Genomic DNA, 20,751 nt, shown 5'->3' on the forward strand with positions numbered 1-20,751 from the left:
CAAATGTGTCCCAGCGTCTTCTATATAATGAACAACTGTGTCACTGCTCTCAGGCGAACGTGAAGCCTGAGCTCCCTCCTCCAGCGTCTCCTTGAAAACATGTTTTCTATCAGCTTTTCTCAGGTGTCCTAGGCAGCAGGGGAGAGGTCTCCCGTTTTGTTTGTTTTGCTTCCAGCCTGGAGGCGACTGACGTAGCGCCGAGCGCGCCCCCTGCCGACCATGAGTGGTACCGCTCTTCCAGGACTCCAATCCCGGCTCAGGCTGAGTCGGGGTCTCGCAGAACCTCTCTTTATGAGCAGGGCTGAGGGGCAGCCATCTGCCCTTAAGTTGAGGGTGGGACACTGGCTGTGGGACTTGACTTTAGCCTTTGCAACGCGCCCTGTTTGATTTGGGTGGGGGTGTTCATTTGAGGAGGGCTGAGGAGACACGCCCCATCCGCTCACCCCAAACACCCCACACCATCACCAACTCGTTCCTTCAATGGCACTTGGCTAAATTTAATATCTAGCATGTCCTACCACGTGCAAGGCATTGTCCTCAGAGCTGTGGGAAATATGGAGATTAATAAGATCTTTACGTAAACTCACAAAGACGAAAGCGCAGCGTGTTGTTCCGTCCACCCCGCGCAGCCCCTAATACGTGCCGAGGGTTGTGCTCTGACACAGGGCTGCCAACATGGGACACCGTGCGCGCTCGATAAATGCTAGGGCTCATCATCTTCACCACTGGTCAGGGTAAATGGACTCACTCAAGGTCCGGGAGTGGGAGATAAAGGGCGGAATTAAAGGTGTATGTATATACCTGCTTTGGTTCAAATGATTTTTCTCTTAGTGCCTCCATGGCGCTAGAAAAAAGAACTTGGGCTTGAATGGCTTCTCTCTCTTCCTGGAAAGGCCAGTGAGAGTGGAGTGGGATCTTCTTTCCCACACCTCCTCCTCTAGCTGGAGAAGATCCAGGGGCTGGAGGCCAGGTGGTGGGTCCAGCGACCGGGAGCGGGGGGTACAGACCACCTGTGCCAGTCCCTGAGACTGATAGGGTCTTCCCTGCAGGACGTCTTGGGTCTCCAACCTGCTGACGTGGCCCCAGGGAAGGAGATGGGGGGGTACCATTTCCCAGAAGCCTTTGTCAAGGAGTATCTCTTAGGGATAAGTTTTCAGAGAAGGAGATGGAGTCCCCATGGCTTTTGGGGACCCTGTGCAGCCCACTGGGATGGCAGCTGTCCTTGGTGCTTCTGATGTCAGCCCGGGCCAAGTGGAGTCACCTCGAAGAGCCAAGCTGGCCAGAGCCCGCTACAGGGGAAGAGGAAGACAAGAGGTGGTTTCCTAGGAATGATGCCTGAGCTGCGTGCTCCCAAAGGGGTGGGAGAGTGTGTGTGTGTGTGTGTGTGTGTGTGTGTGTGTGTGTGTGTGTGTGTGTGTGTACATTTTTTTAAGGGAATATTGTCTAAATTCCAAAGACATGTTGTTTGTTGTCAGGCCCTAAATTGATCACCCGTCTCTATGAGGAAGTAAGTAAAAAGTTCAGATTTTAAAGTACTAAAAAATATCAGGAGGATTTTTTTTTAAAGTAACATTAAGTAATGTTTAGACCTTTTCTGCGCTGTTCCTTTAGCTCTCCTTGAGCTGTTAGCACAGAACCGAAGGGTGTCTCACACACACACCCCCTCTGGTCTTAGAAGGGGCAGGAGGGCGAGAAAGTTGGCCATGTGTAAGAAGATGCCTGGGAATGAACAGGCATGGGGGTGAGCATGTGAGCAGGGCCGAATGATGGTGCCAGAGATGGGGTGGAGGTAGGGTACTTGCCAAACTGATGGCACTTCTGGGTGCCAGGGGCGGGGGGGCGGGAAGGGGTAGGCAGGGTGGGACAGCTGCTCTGGGCTTTTCAGGCACTTAAATCAATAAACACCCTTTTGGCTCAAGTGTCTTATCACTTGCAACCAGTAGAGTTCTGAGTCCCCTTCTGGGTTCGTTCTGCTTGGCTCTGCATTGAGTCCACCTTCCACTCTGTGCTTCCGAGTCTCAGGCTTAATTCTCTAAACTCCAAATGCAGCAGGAAGTCAAAGCTTCTCTTTCCGCCCGTGGCCAGCAAGCGGCCTGAAATTGGGCTTCTTTAGCCCAAGGCTTGAGTTGGTTGCCCATTCTTAATGGGGTAAGAGCCGAGAAATTGCCAGGGTCATGTCCTTCCCCTACACCTTTGGGGGGCCAGGAGGAAAGTGGGGAGCTGACCCATGGGCCTTGAGGGCCTTACAAGGACTTGGACATCTGCTTGTACGAGATGAGACGAGTGAAGTGAGAGTGATCCAGCCCACGCTGGGTGTGCAATCCAGGAATCCTTCTACTTCCTGGAACACCTTCTTGACACTTTGGGTTATATGAACCCACCCACAGTGTGATTCTGCCGGTTTCGAATCTGCCCATCTGGCAGGCCCCATCTCTAAACTCCGTAATCTCCCCACACTCCTGTCCTCAGCTGCAGGCCAAGCCTAGATAAGCCTCCCTAGATAAGCCTGCCCATCGGGCACCAGCAGAGAAAGAATAATGACACCTCCCCTGGGTCTCATCAGGCCATGCAGTGGGGCTTTTGGATGGTGGGTCCAGGGGGGCCCTTGGAAAACTCTGGAACAAAACTCCTAATGCTCATAATAGCTACCACTTATTGAGGACTACCAAACGCCAGGTACTCCACTAGATGCCATAAATTCTTTCACTGAAGCTTCACACATCCTACTGAAATATAAATGCCCCATTTTATAGACGAGGGAGGTAAGGCTCAAGGAAGAGGCAACTTGCTCAGTTACAGAGCAGGATGTGACAGAGGACAGCAGACGAGGTCTGTCCAACTCCAAAGGCCACGTTTGGAGTGACAGCCCTCTGTCTCCATGGCCCACCTCAAATGAATCTCTGGTCTCTTGTCAAATGTTTTCCACCCTTTTCACCAAATAGGGTTATGTGATAGGCAACAGATAACAGTATGAATTTTGTTCCCAACTCTACATCGTCAGCCTATTAAAATACTCCTGTAAAAGTTAATGCTGGAAATGCAAACCCAAACCACAATGGGTATTATTTTAAAAACCCATAAAACAGGGGCGCCTGGGTGGCTTAGTCAGTAAAGCATCTGCCTTCGGCTCAGGCCCCGATCCCAGGGTCCTGGGATCAAGTCCCACATTAGGCTCCTTGCTCAGTGGGCAGTCTGCTTCTCCCTCTGCCTGCCACTCCCCCTGCTTGTGCTCTCTCTCTCTGACAAATAAATAAAATCTTTTTAAAAAATTTAAAAATAAATAAATAAATAACCCATAAAATAACAAGTGTTGGTGAGGATGTGGAGAAAAGGGAGACTTTGTGCCCTCTTGGTGGGAAGTGAGAGGGTGCAGTCACTATGGAAAACAACATGGCAGTCCCTTAAAAAATTAAAAATTACATTATTCTCTGCATCTTTTTAATTTTTTAAAAAATGAGGAAGGAAGGAAAACGTACATGTCACATTTTCTGGTAAATTATATCAGAGCAAAGAAAATATGTAAAGTTTCTTAATTTTATCCTAATGAAGCCACTTGGATTCCAAACTATGTGAGAAACAGAGTGGGAATGAAAAGATATCTAAAATTGAAATCAAATTGTATGGATAATTAACATTTTTGACTTTCTAAATCACTCAGATGAAGGTGGAAATCAAAACCAAAAATTCAGAAAGAATGCAAAAATGAGATCACACCCATTAAAACCTGTGGAATTTGGCCAATATATACTCAAAAGAACATACAAGGGCATTAATGATTTCATTAAAACAAACAAACAAACCAGCTAAGCACAGTGTGGGATCCCGGATTGGCTCCTGGAACATTAATGAGAAATCTGGTAGAATCAGAATAAAGTCTGTAGTTAATAATTTGGTACCAATGTTAATTTTTTCACTTTTAACAAAGGTAAGATGTCATTATTAGGAGAAGCTAAATGAAGAGCACATGGGAACTTTCTATAACATCTTTGCAATTTTTCTATAAATCTAAAATTATTTCAAAAGAAAAAGTTCAAAGAAAAAGATAGCAGCTTGGAGCTACACGGGTGTCGAGAGGAAAGGCACAGAGCATCCACTCAGTGGCAAGGATCCTGGCTAAGCAGTGTGGACTTGACCCCTATGGGGGCCTTGACCTCTTGATCCCTGTCCTCTGGTCATGGCACCAGTGGCAGCTCCCTTGGGGGTCCAGCTCTGCAGTGCTCTGGAAATTGCTCCCGTAAGCTCCCCCCAGAGCCCAGCCCTCTACCACTTGCAATAATTTTGTAAGCACTGACTCCCCCTAGTCAACCCTTTTTCTGCTTAAATTGGCTACAGTAGTTTCTGCCTCCCTCACTGAATGATCCCTCACTGAGATGCAGATAGAAATACTGACTATCGGGGCGCCTAGGTGGCTCAGTCGTTAAGTGTCTGCCTTTGGCTCAGGTCATGATTCCAGGTCCTGGGATCGAGCCCCGCATCGAGTCCCGCATCGAGTCCCGCATCGAGTCCCGCATCGAGCCCCGCATCGAGCCCCGCATCAGGCTCCCTGCTCGGCGGGAAGCCTGCTTCTCCCTCTCCCACTCCCCCTGCTTGTATTCCCTCTCCCGCTGTATCTCTCTGTCAAATAAATAAAAATAAAATCTTTAAAAAAAAAAAGAAATACTGACTATTTGTACCCCAGAGAAGGACGTGAAAAAGTTATCAAAAGTTTACCTCCCTCCGCACAAAAAGGTGCTAATCCTTGAGAGTTTTTACAGGCAAGTTCTATCAAGCTTACAAGAGACAGAGCATTTAAACTCTATCAGAGCAAAGAAAAATATATAAAGTTTCTTAGTTTTATTCTAATGAAGCTACTTGGATTCCAAACTATGTGAGAATAGAAGATTTAATAATTTAAATATTAGCAATTTTTTTGTGTGTGACTGATGCAAAATCTAAATAATGCTATTGGTTCTAGTAGAGTAGTAAAAGAATAAAAGACCATGACAGACACAGACTAACCTTGGGGTTGATTGCACAGATTTAAGAACAAGACTGTAAGGTTCATATCCTAGTTTCACCTGTTTGATCTTGGGTACGATACTTAACTCCTCTGTTTCACCTTCTTCATATGTAAAATGGGGATGATGAAATACCTCCCCTGTGCAGTTGTCAAGAGCTAAAATGAGTAAATACAAAAAGTGCTTAGGACAATCCCAGTATATAGTAAACGCTGTGTATTAGTTGGCTCTTATTATTAGCATCATTTCAGGATGCAATGTAGCACATTGCATTAAATAGGTTTAGGTTAAGAATCACACAGTTTTCTTGGTAGATGCCAAAAGAGTATTTGATTAGGGGCGCCTGGGTGGCTCAGTCATTGGGCATCTGCCTTCGGCTCGGACCATGGTCCCGGGGTCCTGGGATCGAGCCTCACGTTGGGCTCCCTGCTCCGCGGGAAGCCTGCTTCTCCCTCTCCCACTCCCCCTGCTTGTGTTCCCTCTCTCGCTGTGTCTCTCTCTGTCAAATAAATGGATAAAATCTTTTTAAAAAAAAAGAGTATTTGATTAAATTCAACACTTCTCATAAAAGCTCTCTGTGATCTGGGAATACCATGACATTTATTGAACATAATAAAGAATATGTATCAAACACTGACAACAGATACTTCAGGAGAAAGAGGGTGAAGTGAAGCCAGATCACAGATTCTCCTTCCCGTCATTCAGTGAGTATTTGTCAAGAACACACTGAGATCCTGTGCTCGGAATGCAGCAGTACACGGCTTGCTGGGTCCCGCTCTCATAAGCTTACATTCTAAGTAAGAAAAAATTCAAGTGACTAACAAGTGCTATGGAAAACATTACAATAGGGTGGTGTGTCAGAGTGACCAAGCCAGTGACACTCTGCTGAGATCAGAGTGAGAAGAGTGAGCTGTGAAAGAGACCAGGAGAAAGGGCATCTCAGGCCCTGAGAGCTACCCCGAGGGCTCTAAGTGGGGCTCAGTTTGGGATGGCCGTGGAACACAAAGAAGGAATAAGCACTTAGCTATAAAGATACTGAGAATTTGGGGCGCCTGCGTGGCTCAGTCAGTTAAGCGGCTGCCTTCGGCTCAGGTCATGATCCCAGGGTCCTGGGATCGAGCCCTGCGTCGTGCTCCCTGCTCGGCGGGGAGCCTGCTTCTCCTTCTCCCTCTGTCTGCCTCTCTGCCTACTTGTGCTCTCTATCTCTCTGTCAAATAGATAAATAAAATCTTAAAAAAAAAAAAGATACTGAGAATTCAATCCAAGGAGAAATGTGCAAAACCTACAAGAAGAATATGATAAAACTTACTGGTGGTCATTGAACAAAACCTCAATGAAGAAGTGTATCATGTTCATGAACGGGTGGACTTAGGATAATATTTTCCCCCCAGATAATCTATAAATTCAATGAAATTATAATTTAAAAATTCTGGTAGTTGTTTCTAGTTTGTTTTAATTTGGAAATTGACAAATGAATTGTTAAGATTCATCTGACAAATAACTGTGCAAGAATAGTCCAGAAATACTTGAATAAAAGAATAATAGGGGCATCTGGCTGGCTCAATCCATAGAGTGTGGCTCTTGATCTCAGGGTCTTGAGTTCAAGCCCCACACTGGGTGTGGAGCCTAAAAAAAAAAAAAAAAAAAAAAAGGAAGAAGAAGAATGAGAGAGTCATGGCCTAGCAGACATAAAAAATACATTACATAACTGCAATAATTAAAAGAATATGGGAATTGATCAGTGGCACATAATTGAGAATTCAGAAATCATACATATGGAAATTTAGTACTGTACTTTATAGGATAAAGATACATTTAAAATTAGTATAGATAAAGGGGCTGCTGCAGGGCACGTGGGGGGCTCAGGCAGTTAAGTGTCCGCCTTTGGCTCAGGTCATGATCTCGGGATCCTGGGACTGGGGGTCTGCATCCAGCTCCCTGCTCAGCGGGGAGTCTGTTTCTTTCTCTTTTTTTTTAGATTTATTTATTTATTATTTATTTGTCAAAGGCGGGGGGGAGGGAGAGCATGAACAGGGAGCCTGATGTGGGACTCGATCCCAGGACCCTGGGATCATGACCTGGCTGCAGACGCTTAACCGACTGAACCACCAGGTGTCCCAAGGGGAGTCTGTTTCTCTCTCTCCCTCTGCCTCCTCTCCCCTTCCTATGCTCTGTCTCTTTCTCAAATAAATAAATAAATAAAATCTTTAAAAAAAATAGAAAAAGGGGCAGCTGGCTGGCTTAGTCGGTAGAGCGTGCAACTCTTGATCCCCAGGTGCTGAGTTCAAGCCCTACTTTGGGTTAAGTATAACTACTTAAAAAACAAAACAAACAAAAAATCCCTATCAACTAAAATTATTATAGAAAGGATAAGTGGATTATTCAATAAGGCTATTGGAACAATGACCTATCAATTTAAAAAAGCAGAGCTCAGGGGTGCCTGGCTGGTTCAGTTGGTGGAACATGAGGCTATAGATCTCAGGTTATGTGTTCAAGCTCCACATTGGGTGTTGAGCTTACTTAAAAATAAAATATTAAAAAAAAAAAAGGAGAGCTCAGCTACTAAAAAGTAGAGTAGAGCTCAACCTTATTCAGCAGATCAGAGATTCAAGCGTACAAGGTAAGTCATCGATATTCTGTAAGAAAATGTATCTTTGTCTGGTGTGTTAGCAGGAGAGCAAAACCAGAAAAGGAAATTTTTAACAGCCTCACCACATAAACACTTACAAACCTCTGAATGGTAAAAGACATCATGAATGATATTAAAAGATAAATGGCCAAGCCACAGACGGGGAGAAAATATTTACAAACCACCTGCCTGACAAAGGACTTGCCTCCAAAATATAATAAAGAACTCTCTAAACTCAACGGTAAGAAAACAACCAAAAACATCACCGGACTTTGCCAAATGTCCCTGGGGGTTCAAAATCATGCCCAGTTGAGGACCACTGAACTAGAAAATGAGCAAAAGACCCGAACAGACACTTTGATGGAGAGGATGTGTGAATTGAAAGTAAGCACAACATGCAAAGAAGTTCAATATCATGAGCCAGGAGGGAAATGCCAACTAAAGCTCCATTAAGACATTACTATACACCTACTAGAATGCTAACATGGAAACTACCAACAATATCGAGTGCTTGTGAAGACATGGAGCCCCTGGAACTCGCACTCCTGGCTAGTGAAAATATAAACGGTACAACCACTCTCCAAAACAGCTTGGCAGTTTCTTATGAAGTTAAACAGACACTTAGCATATGAGCCAGCAATTACACTCTTGAGTATTTATCCTAGAGAAATGAAAGCATATATTCACGCAAAAATCTATGTATGAGTATTCACCATAGCTTTATTTGTAATAGCCAAAACCCAGAAAACAACTCAGACGTCCTATACCAGGGGAAGGGTTAAACACACGGTGGCACATCCACACCATGGGACACCACTCAGAAATAAAAAGGGATAGACTACTTACACACTGAGCAACATGGGTCCACCTCAAGCTCATTATGCTGAGTGCAAAAAGCCAATCTCCAAGGGCTGCATGCTGCATGATTCCATTTATATAATATTCTCTAAGTGACAAATTATGGTGATGGAGACAGACTGGTGATTGCCAGGAGTTAGGGATGGGGGTAGTTTGGACTATTAAGGAGTAACACAGGGACTTTCTTTGTGGTGATGGAAGAGTTCTGCATCCTGATTTGGTGACGGTTACTTAAATCTACACGTGTGACCGATTTCTAAGAACCATGGACACACGGTGTTTACTCCCAGAAGTGCATGTAGAAACTGGTGAAATCCGGGGCGCCAGGGTGGCTCAGTGGGGTTTAGCGTCTGCCTTCGGCTCAGGTCATGATCGCCCGGGGTCCTGGGATGGAGCCCCATGGTGGGCTCCTTGCTCATCGGGCAGACTGCTTGTCTATCTCCCTCTGCCCCTCCCCCCCCCAGCTTGTGTGCTCTCTCTCTCAAATGGATAATAAATAAAATCCTAAAAAAAAAAGAAAGAAAGTAATTGGTGAAATCCAGATAAGCTTCAAAATTTGCTTAATGGTATTGTGCCAATGACAATTTCCTGATTTTGACAATCCACTATGATTATGTAACATATTGAGGGAATCTGGGGGAAGGGTACACCAGAACTCTACTAATTTTGCAACTTCTTGTGTATCCTAAACTATTTGAAAATTTAAAAGTTCTCATTTTTAAAAAAGACATACATGAAAAACCAGGAAAACATAACTGCTGTATATATGAGAGAGAAAGAGGTACTATCCCAAACAAATAGAGCTCCTGTAAATCAGTAAGAAGATGATGAATAATCCAATCAATGTAGTGACAAATATCAGGAAATTCGGAGGAGAAATATAAATGGACATTCAATAAATATCCATGTGTCGAGGCGCCTGGGTGGCTCAGTCAGTTAAGCTACCGGCTCTTGATTTTGCCTCAGGTCATGATCTCGGGGTCATGAGATCAAGCCCTGTATCGGGCTCCCCACTCAGCGTGGAGTCTGCTTGAGATTCTCTCTTTCCCTCTGCCCCTCCCCCCACTTGCATGCGCACTTTCTCTCTCATTTGATAAATAAAATCTTGAAAAATATCCATGTGTCCATATTCAATCTCACTAATAATTCAATAAATTCAAATGAAGACAATAAGCAAATATTAGTTTCCATCCATACAAGACTGATGGCCAACGTATAGACAGACGGACACTCCCATTCACTGTCAGTGTAAATTGGCCAACAAATTCACAGGTAGCTTTATGGTACCGACCCAGATGTTAAATGTTTACACCATTTGACCAAGTAGTTCTACTTCCAAGAAATACAAAGGTGTACATTGCAGCATTGTTTAGAATAGTGAAAAATCGGAGATGACCGAAATGTTCATTACAGGTGATTGGTTAGACAAAATAACAGTAATGGCCACAAATATTTATCTGGTGTTTTTAACGTCCCAGGAACTTTCTTAAGTGCTTTACATGTATCGATTCACTTCATCCTCACAATAATCCTATGAAGTAGGTTCTAGGTACTGTTAGGCTCATTTCACAACGGGGGAAACACGCTCATTAGCAAGTGGGGAAGCTGGGATTCACGCCCAGGCATCCTGGGTCTAGAACTTGTACCCTTAACCAAATACCACATTTCCAGGTGCTGATGTGGAGGGATGTGCTGGCATAAGAAGTGAGAAAATCGGTATGTTATAAGAGGATCCCAGACAACAGTGTGGATATACAAAGAAAGTTCCGACGTGATCTTTGGGGCTAGCTATTATGGGAAGCATTTACCTTTTGTTTATACGTTTTTATATTGCTTGAATTTGTTATAATACAAAATGTATGGTTTTTATAATTGGAGAGATTATAAGGATATTTAAAGGCAATAGACCAAAAATTTAAGATAGGAGAGAGGGAGAGAGAGAGAGGAGAAAGGAGAGAGGGTGAGAGAGCAGAGTGGAAGAGGGAGAGAAAGAGAGAGAGAGAGACACCAGATAGGAATTTAACAGCCTCAAGCTCTTGGTCCACTCCCCACCCCCTCTGCTGTGGGAGGGTCTCCCCTCAGGCAGGGGCTCCTTCTCCTGAAGGTGAATGTGGAATCTCCTGGCTCAGTGGTAGGTGGTGGGCCACCTTCTTCAGGCCTCTTCAGGGCTGGCCCTGCCCCAACAGCTGATACTGCCCCGGGGAAGAGGAGATCACAGGCCCAAGTAAAACTACTTCAAAAGAAAAACAACAAACTAGATTCCAAATACCATCAAAAACTGGAGATTAGAAGGGACAGACCAAGAACTTAAAATAAGCATAACATAAGAGACTCTTAATCATAGGAAACAAACTGAGGGTTGCTGCAGGGGAAGGGGGTCATCTGGGGATGGGGTCCCTGGGGGATGGGCACTAAGGAGGGCACGTGATGGAATGAGCACTGGCTGTTGTATGCAACTGATGAATCACTGAACTCTACCTTTGAAACTAATAATACACTATATGTTAGTTAATGGAATTTAAATAAATTTTTAAAAATTCTAAAACAAATAATTTAATCTCATAAGAAATTCTCTTACCCTAAAGCCTCTTGAGATAAATCAAGTTGTGGTTTTTTTTTTTTCTTTTTTGGATAAGGAATTATTTATGTGTTTTAAATATGAACTCAGATTTTATACATGACTTTACAAAGTAACTACAAATTTATCAGTGCTATTAAATTTGGTGTTTTCTATTTAAAAAAATAAAGTATTTCCCTTCGCTATAAATAAATAAATAAACTCATAACAAGCATACAGAAATCTGTGGATTTGAGGTTCTAAAAATCACACCCGTCAAGCTTTAAAAATGCTAATATTGGCAACATGGTAAAAATTGCATCCCCTGCTATGATTTAAACTTATGATGAAAAAGTTCCAACGTCAATTTAGTGTGTACAAAGGGGCACACCACTTTTTGACATCGTTTTAGGGGCTACCTAAGCAAAGAGCACACCACCCATCCCAGCCGGGCCGAAGCTCTGAGTCTGCACACCCTGGAGGTAGAACTCTGCCAGGCTGTGAGGCAAGAAAGCAACTTCTTGACTGGGATCCAAGCTTAAAACGTATCCACCCTCCTTGGGAGGAACAGAAATAGGGTCACTTTGTGATTAACAACCCCATCAAAAAGCTCCATCTATTTGGAGGTAAGGGATGGGGGTGGGAGGGTGGGAGAGCTTCCGGCTTAACCATTTCCTGTCCAGGACTGAGTGAGCTGCCCAGAAACTAATTACAAAGTTTTAACTTAAGGGGCCTGGAGCAAAGCAGGGAGCTGCTCCCTGGGGTTAAGATGCTGCCCAGAACAAGGCCCTGATTTATGCCTGAGTGCAATAATAGTTCATTTGCTGTGTTAAAGAACAAAATTCAGCTGAGTAAATTTCAAAGATCTTTAATTTTTTTATTTTTTTAACTTGTAAAAAAGATTTTATTTATTTATTTGAGAGAGAGCCATAAAGAGAGCACGAGTAGGGGGAGGGGCAGAGGGAGAGGGAGAAGCAGACTCCCCCCGAGCAGGGAGCCCGACTCAGGGCTGGATCCCAGGACTCCAGGATCATCACCTGAGCCGAAGGCGATGCTCAACCGACTGAGCCACCCAGAGGCCCGGGCTTTATTTTTTTTTAAAAGATTTAATTAAGAAAAGCAAAGCTGGCAGCATCACAATTCCGGACTTCCAGCTCTATTACAAAGCTGTAATCATCAAGACAGTACGGTACTGGCACAAAAACAGACACATAGATCAATGGAACAGAATAGACAGCCCAGAAATGGACCCTCAACTCTATGGTCAACTCATCTTTGACAAAGCAGGAAAGAATGTCCAATGGAAAAAAGACAGTCTCTTCAACAAATGGTGTTGGGAACATTGGACAGCCACCTGCAGAAGAATGAAACTGGACCATTTCCTTACACCACACACAAAAATAGACTCCAAATGGTTGAAAGACCTAAACGTGAGACAGGAGTCCATCAAAATCCTAAAGTAGAACACAGGCAGCAACCTCTTCCACCTCAGCCACAGCAACTTCTTCCTAGAAACATCGCCAAAGGCAAGGGAAGCCAGGGCAAAAATGAACTATTGGGATTTCATCAAGATCAAAAGCTTTTGCACAGCAAAAGAAACAGTCCACAAAACCAAAGGACAACCGACAGAATGGGAGAAAATATTTGCAAATGACATACCAGATAAAGGGCTAGTATCCAAAATCTATAAAGAACTTATCAAACTCAACACCCAAAGAACGAATAATCCAATCAAGAAACGGGCAGAAGACATGAACAGACATTTTTCCAAAGAAGACATCCAAATGGCCAACAGACACATGAAAAAGTGCTCCACATCGCTCGGCATCAGGGAAATCCAAATCAAAACCTCAATGAGAAACCACCTCACACCCGTCAGAATGGCTAAAATTAACAAGTCAGGAAACGACAGATGTTGGCGGGGATGTGGAGAAAGGGGAACCCTCCTACACTATTGGTGGGAATGCAAGCTGGTGCAACCACTCTGGAAAACAGTGTGGAGGTTCCTCAAACAGTTGAAAATAGAGCTACCATACGATCCAGCCATTGCACTACTGGGTATTTACCACAAAGATACAAATGTAGGGATCCGAAGGAGTACGTGCACCCCAATGTTTATAGAGGCAATGTCCACAGTAGCCAAACTGTGGAAAGAGCCAAGATGTCCATCGACAGATGAATGGATAAAGAAGCAGTGGTATATATACACAATGGAATATTATGCAGCCATCAAAAGGAATGGGATCTTGCCATTTGCAACGACGTGGATGGAACTGGAGGGTGTTATGCTGAGTGAAATAAGTCAATCAGAGAAAGACATGTATCATATGACCTCACTGATATGAGGAATTCTCAATCTCAGGAAACAAACTGAGGGTTGCTGGAGTGGTGGGGGGTGGGAGGGATGGGGTGGCTGGGTGATAGACATTGGGGAGGGTACATGCTATGGTGAGCGCTGTGAATTGTGCAAGACTGTTGAATCACAGATCTGTACTTCTGAAACAAATAATGCAATATATGTTAAGAAAAAAAAAAGAAGAAGATAGCAGGAGGGGAAGAATGAAGGGGAGTAAGTCGGAGGGGGAGACGAACCATGAGAGACGATGGACTCTGAAAAACAAACTGAGGGTTCTAGAGGGGAGGGGGGTGGGGGGATGGGGTAGCCTGGTGATGGGTATTAAAGAGGGCACATTCTGCGTGGAGCACTGGGTGTTATGCACAAACAATGAATCATGGAACACTACATCAAAAACTAATGATGTAATGTATGGTGATTAACATAACAATAAAAATTATTTTAAAAAAAGATTTAATTAATTAATTTATTTAGAGAGACTGCACACATGCAAGCAAGGGTAGAGGCAGAGTGAGAAGCTAGAGAGAGAATCTCAAGTAGACTCCCTGCTGATTATGGTGCTCCATGCGGGGCTCGATCCCACGACCCTGAGATCACGACCTGAGCTGAAATCAAGAGTCCGTCGCTTAACCGACTGAGCCACCCAGGCGCCCCTAATTGGCTTTTTTAGTTGATTCATGAATCAGGCAGCATGCCATCTAGCAAGTAAAGGGGAGCACCATGGAGCTGCAGAAAAGGACTTTTAAAGCTAGGAAGGAAGTGAGAAAAAGAAAATTTTAGCAAAGAATCCAATGTTTCAGGCAAGGTCTCCTAAGGGTAACTAGCTGAAAGGCTCTATCTGTAACTTTCCTAGTGCTGACCAGTATTTTCCAGGTGTCCTGGTTAAAGGTTACATTCCCAGGTTGCGGGGGGTGGGGGTGGGGTGCGGATTGTTGAAACTGCAGTTAAGTTAGGTATTAAGTCTCCGTTTACTGACCTGGGGATCTTAATAGGAATGACTCCGTTTGGGGCCTGTGTTTTTCTTGGTCACAGCCGTCAATACGAAAACAAATTTTGAAGAGCTAACATTGAACCAAAGAAGAGACACTCTTTTTTAGCAAATGCCAGTACCCTTGGAACAATGAAAAAGTGAATTGCAAAGACATCCTCCTGCTCACTAAATAAGAGAAAGTCTGGGCTTTTGACCCAAGCTGCCCTAGCCTCTCTGCAGTCTTCTGGGCCAAGGCCGTGCTTGAATCTGGTGCAAGGCCATGTTTAACCCAAATTGGCAAGGGCGATGTGTGAGAGTTCTCTGGAGGGGCTTCCTGGTCCAGCTGAGATTCATAATCCAGGCTCATGACCTCTCTGCCATGATGCCTCGTCTTCCTCATTCATGTAATTCAACCAATGTCTGCTGACTGGGGCTACCTCCTTCCTCCCCACCCCCACACCCTACCTGACTGCCTAGGAGGCCTCTCCAAACAGGGCGCACAATGCCAGGGAGGATAACGGGGCAGCTCCACAACACAGGGCACAGGGCATGGAGAAAGCAGTCAAGGTCCCAGCCCGGACCAGGCCTACACTGGCGCAGATGGCCTCGGGAGGAGACGCCACTTCAGCACGGATGTGACCAACCCTGGCAGGCCTCAGAGCAGCCTCACGTGACTGTCAGGGGACCCGATGCTTCACGGGAGTAGGAATTAGGCAGGGGGACATGGGGGGCTTTGTAGAGTGGAGACACTTGGGGCTGGGCCCTCTTCCTCATGAGTCTCTCCTTCAGTTCCTTGGAGGAAGCCTTGCTCCCCACTCGTGATGGCCAGAGGTGCTGTCGGGCCCTCTGGTTTGAATGGGAGGCACCATTTCTGCTTCACTGGCCTGCATCAAAGACTACGGTGGCGGCGGTGGGGAGGAGACAGAAGAGAGAGCCGGAATAATGACCCAGGGACCCAAAAATGAACTGAAGGAGGAAACGGGGAAAACCACATTGGAATAGCTTCAGTTTTGTATTTCAGGAGACTGAGAGGTCAGCTAGGCTAATAAATGGAAAGGACTGGACTTCCATAAAGCACCTTTCAGGAGCTTTAAATATCCTACTCTGTTTAATTCTTAGAAGAACCCCCGTGCGGTAAGAATTATCATGCCCATTTTATCAGTAAAGCAACAGGCTCAGGAATATCCAGCGGCTTGTCCAAGGTCATCTAATAAGTAAGAAGTGATGCTGGGATTCAGGTGTGAACCCAGGGCTGGTCCCTTCACTCCACTGCACTTGGTCTAAAAGCAGCTGAACTTGTGGCAAGTGAATCATCAGGGCTGTGTAGGATTGATTTACTTGGGCTTTGCCTTTCCCCCTCCTGAAGTTATTATTTAGCTCGAATGCATGAGTGGTGAGTGTGGCCTCCCAGAATTCCTCTCCGCTGACCTGCCCGCCCCCCCTTCCTTCCCCTTCCAGCCCACCCTCCTCACAAATGGCAGGACTGGCTCCTCCTCCTCCTTGAAAACCTATTTGCTTAGGTTGCTCTTGGTGGGCCCGTTCAGAATACCATTCAAAGCTGCTGTCCCCTCTCCCCGCAAACATACATACGTGCACCACTGTATTTAGAAAGAAGTCAATGATGTGGCCCCCTTATCCAGGGAAGGAGGCTATTAAGGAGAAATGACCAGTAATAAGCCAACAGGAAGCTGAGCTTGGTCATGAGGAAATAAACTTATCCTGGGCCTGCACAGTTGTGCCCTTACATTCTTTTCTTTCTTTTTCAAGTCAACCCTTGGGAAATCCTCTTTCAGACATAGCCTGGACGGGGCAGAAATACAGCCTTCGGGGGAGGGGCTGGGCCTGGGAGCAAGATGGTCAGAGCAGGGGCTTCGAGGACAGCTGGGGAAGGTCCTGGTGGTCAGGCAAGATAGGGCCCTGTGGTAAGCTGGGGTGGGGTGGCGGGGAGGTGTTTTCACAAGAGAGCTGTGGAGGGGAGAGTCCCGCGTCGGGTTTCCTGGGGTTGTCAGAGGGCCAGAGGGCAGAAAGCGGCTGACCCAACCCCTCCGTCAGTCCACTGTTCCACTCTAGAAGTTCCACAGCAAACAAGTCACACGTGGGATGAAGTATTCAGTTTTCCGGCTTCCCTTGGATGCATTTTCCCCAACAGAAGGTTCCGAGCATCCTGAAGATGTGAAAGCGGAATAACAAGTTCAGAAGAAGGAAGGGGTGCTCTGGAACCACACACAGAGTGGAGCACAGTTTTGAGAAGGGCTGACCTAGCTGCCTAGTGGTTGGGAAACAAAAGAACGTGGCCATGGACAGAAGGGGCAGGTGGATGGTAGAAAGGAAATCTCATACACAGAATTTGGCATATCTCTAGGATGGAATCTTATTCAGCCTTAACAATGAATGAAGTGCTGACACATGCCACAACATGGATGAGCCTTGAAGAAGTTATGCCAAGTGAAATAAGCCAGTCACAAAGAGACAAATTTTCTAAGATTCCACTTATCTGGGGTACTTAGTCAAGTTCATAAAGACAAAGTAGGATGGTGGTTATGAGAGATTGATGGGAGGGGGGATGGGGAGCTAGTGTTTAATGGGGACAGTTTTAGTTCGGGTTGGGGAAGAAGTTCCAGAGACGGACGGCAGTGACTGATGGTTGCACAACGGTGTACCGTACTTAAATGGCCCTGGTTTGCCCCTTGAAAATGGTTCAAATGGTAAATCTTGGCTTACGTATATCTTACCACAATAAAAAAAAAAGAGCTAAATCTAGTAAAGCCTTTAGATCAAACTCCCATTTTGTAGTAAATACGGGGGTTAGCAAAACAAGTTAAATGACACCATGAAGACACACTGAGGCCGGGACATTCTACAAGAAAACTGGCCTGAACTTCAAAAAGTCAATGTTGTTGCGGGGGCATGGGGGGGGCGGGGAAATAGGATTGTTCTAAATAAAAGAGAACAAAAAGACACAATAACCAAATGTAATGTGTGCACTTAAAATGGACAAACTTAAAAGACATATTTGAAACAGCTGGGAAAATTTGATATTAGGTAATACTAGGGAATTAATGTTAGCTTTCTTAGGCGTGAATATCCTACCGTGGTTGTTAGAGAGTGTCCTTAGTTTTGGGAGCTACCTGCCAAAATATATTGAAAAACCGGGGGGCAAAGTGGCATAGCATCTGCAATCCACTTTCGAATGATCCAGAAAAAAACAAAAGTCTCATACACCCACCGAAGGGGAGAAAGAAAATACGGCAAAATGGAAAGGACTGTTGAATCCTAGGTGGTGGGTGAACACTGGAGAATTCTTCCCATTTTTGTGTCTGTTGAAATAGTCCTAATAAAAAGCTAGGGGAGAGAATGGCTAAAATTAACAAGTCAGGAAACAACCAATGTTGGTGAGGATGTGGAGAAAGGGGAACCCTCTTACACGGCTGGTGGGAATGCAAGCTGATATGGCCACTCTGGAAAACAGTACAGAGGTTCCTCAAAAAGTTAAAAACAGAGCTACCCTACGACCCAGCAATTGCACTACTAGGGATTTATCCAAAGGATACAAGCACAGTGATCCAAAGGTGTGCATGCACCCCAACGTTTACAGCAGCAATGTCCACAATAGCCAAAATATGGAAAGAGCCCAGATGTCCATCGACAGATGAATGGATATAAGGTGTGGTAGGGGTGCCTGGGTTGCTCAGTCTGTTAAGTGTCTGCCTTTGGCTCCCGGGGTCCTGGGATTGAGCCCTGGGTCAGGTGCCCTGCTCAGCAGGGAGTCTGCTTCTCCTTCTCCCTCTGACCCCCGCCTGCTTGTGATCTCTCTCTCTCTCGTGCAAATGAATAAAATAAATCTTAAATAAAAATATAAATCTTGAATAAAAATCTTAATAAAAATCTTAAAATCTTAAAAAAAAAGATGTGGTATATACCTACAATGGAATATTACTCAGCCATCAAAAAGAATGAAACCTTGCCATTTGCAACGAGGTGGATGGAACTGGAGGGTATTATGCTGAGCAAAATAAGTCAGTCAGAGAAAGACAAATACCATATGATTTCACTCATACTGGAATTTAAGAAAGAAAACAGATGAACATAGGGGAAGGGAAGAAAAATAAGATAATTGAGAGGGAGGCAAACCCTAAGAGACACTGAACTCTAGAAAACAAACAGGGTTGCGGGAAGGGAGGGGGGTGGGGAGGATGGGGTGACTGGGGGATGGGCATTAAGGAGGGCACTTGACGGAATGAACACTGGGTGTTATATGCAATTGATGAACCATTAAATTCTACCTCTGTAGCTAACCAAAAAAATAAATAAATAAAAAGTTGGGGGAGAAAAGTTCTAGCTGTGAAGTTTAAGCTGTGCGACCTTGGACAGTCTCCTTGCCTCCCTGGCCTTACTTCCTTCAGCTGAAGAACAGGGTCAAAAATACCCCACACAGTTGTCCGGATTGAAAGCGCCAAGCACCTGGCTCAGGGGCCCAGGTGCCCTGAGTGTTTCTCTTACGGGCGGCCCTAAGAGTGTTTGCAGATGTTGGAACTTTCCCCGGTGAATCATTTATTTCTCGGATTCTAACATTTCTTTCTCTTCATTCCTGGCATTTTGCCACTCTTCATTAGTGTTAATAGACAGTCCCTAGCCGGGTGTCTGGTAAGAGTGAGCAGTGGCTTTGAGAAAACCACTTGAGCTCCCGGGCCGGTTTCTCTGCGCCGGGCGTAGGAGGATGGGGAAGCGGCCCCCTAGGGGGGGCCCGGGGACGAGTAAAGGCGCAACTGCTAGGGGCCCGGCGGCGGGAGCGCGGGCCACGGAAGTGGGGGCGGGGCTTGCAGGTGGGCGGGCGGGGGAGCTCGAGCCCAAAGGAGAGCGGCCTCTCCGAAGTCGGGGGCGGAGCCTCTTTCTGGCCAACCAATCGTGGAGCAGATGTCAAAAGGGGCGCCGAAGGGAAATGAGAAAGAACCGCAGATAACCGGGCGCCTGGCCGCTCTGGGGGCCTCCTGTCCAGCTGATTTGGGCCGCCCGGTCTGGTTGCACGCCCTCCTCTCTCCGGTCCCCAGGGCTAGAGGGGAGGCTCTGCGGGCCAGAAGCCCTGGTCGGCGGTCTCCTCTGGGAGTGACCTCTGGGCAGAGCCACGTAACTTACCGCGCCCGCTTCCTCCTGTGCAGTGAGAGCAGTAAAAATCCGTAGGAGGCAAGACGGGACATGCCCAAGTGACTCAGAGTTGGGAGGCAGTGAAGGGGAGAATGGCGACCTTTCTTTCTGCCTCGTGGTACCACTCGTCTTCCCAAGTTCTCTACCACGCACATGGGTTATTTGGGGAGTCAGGAAAAAGTTAAGCGGAACGCGAAGTCATAAATTCTGGCTAGCTTACAGAGTAATACTTTACGGCTCCTGTACACACAGAGTATAACAGAAGCGAAAAAGCACGTGGTGCCCAAGAGCAACCGGAAGGAGCACTTCGGTTATTGATGATGTGAGATAGGGATGTGAATTGGGTATTAGAGGGTACCAAGGAATCCTTGATAATTTTCTTAGACATGATAATGGCTTTATCGGCCATAAAATCATCACTAAAAATGCCCATTTCCTGAAGTTGGATGCTGAAGGAAGGTGGAATTGACCACGTCTGGGAGTTGCTTTAAAACTAAGGATGCCAGACCGAAGTTTTACTCGTTGCTTTGTGTAAGAGAAAAGATTGTCATTAATCTTTCTCTGAGGCTTGAGAATACATTAAACACAGTATGTATGTGGTACTACGAAAGGCAAGAAACAGACCCATGTGAGGAGGGGATCGTCCCTACCTCCGACCTCTTTATTGTATCTAGAAAAGTCTGTAAAAAAAAGTCCAGTGTTTCTCTTACGGGCGGCCCTAAGAGTGTTTGCAGATCTTGGAACTTTCCCCGGTGAATCATTTATTTCTCGGATTCTAACATTTCTTTCTCTTCATTCCTGGCATTTTGCCACTTGCAGGGCAAATGTCTGTGGCAAATCTGAAAAACCAAACACAGTAAAATGAAAAGCGCTAATAAAGTCATGTCACCCTCATGACAATGCAGGTTTTCAATCTCCTCTTCAGGCTACTTGATGCCCAATAAGCAGTACATGGATTCCCAGTTCTTCAATCTTTCTGCTCAGTTTCTAATTTTAAAAAATGCTGACACTGGGGACAGTGGCCTGACAGCAGACACAAGTTCAGTGGGAAACTGCACCAAAGGCCCTCCCCGGCATTTACTTAACTCAGCTTTACCATGGACTGAGCATTTTACAAGAATTATCGCATTGATCTCATTTTATTAATAATCCCACAGGGTAGGTCCGGCGACCAGTCCCATTATACCAAGGAGGGCACTGACTCTTTTGGCCAGGTGACACGTCCAAGTGACACAGCAACTG

Source organism: Zalophus californianus, chromosome 8 (genome assembly GCF_009762305.2).
Source record: "Zalophus californianus isolate mZalCal1 chromosome 8, mZalCal1.pri.v2, whole genome shotgun sequence".
Classification (NCBI taxonomy): domain Eukaryota; kingdom Metazoa; phylum Chordata; class Mammalia; order Carnivora; family Otariidae; genus Zalophus; species Zalophus californianus.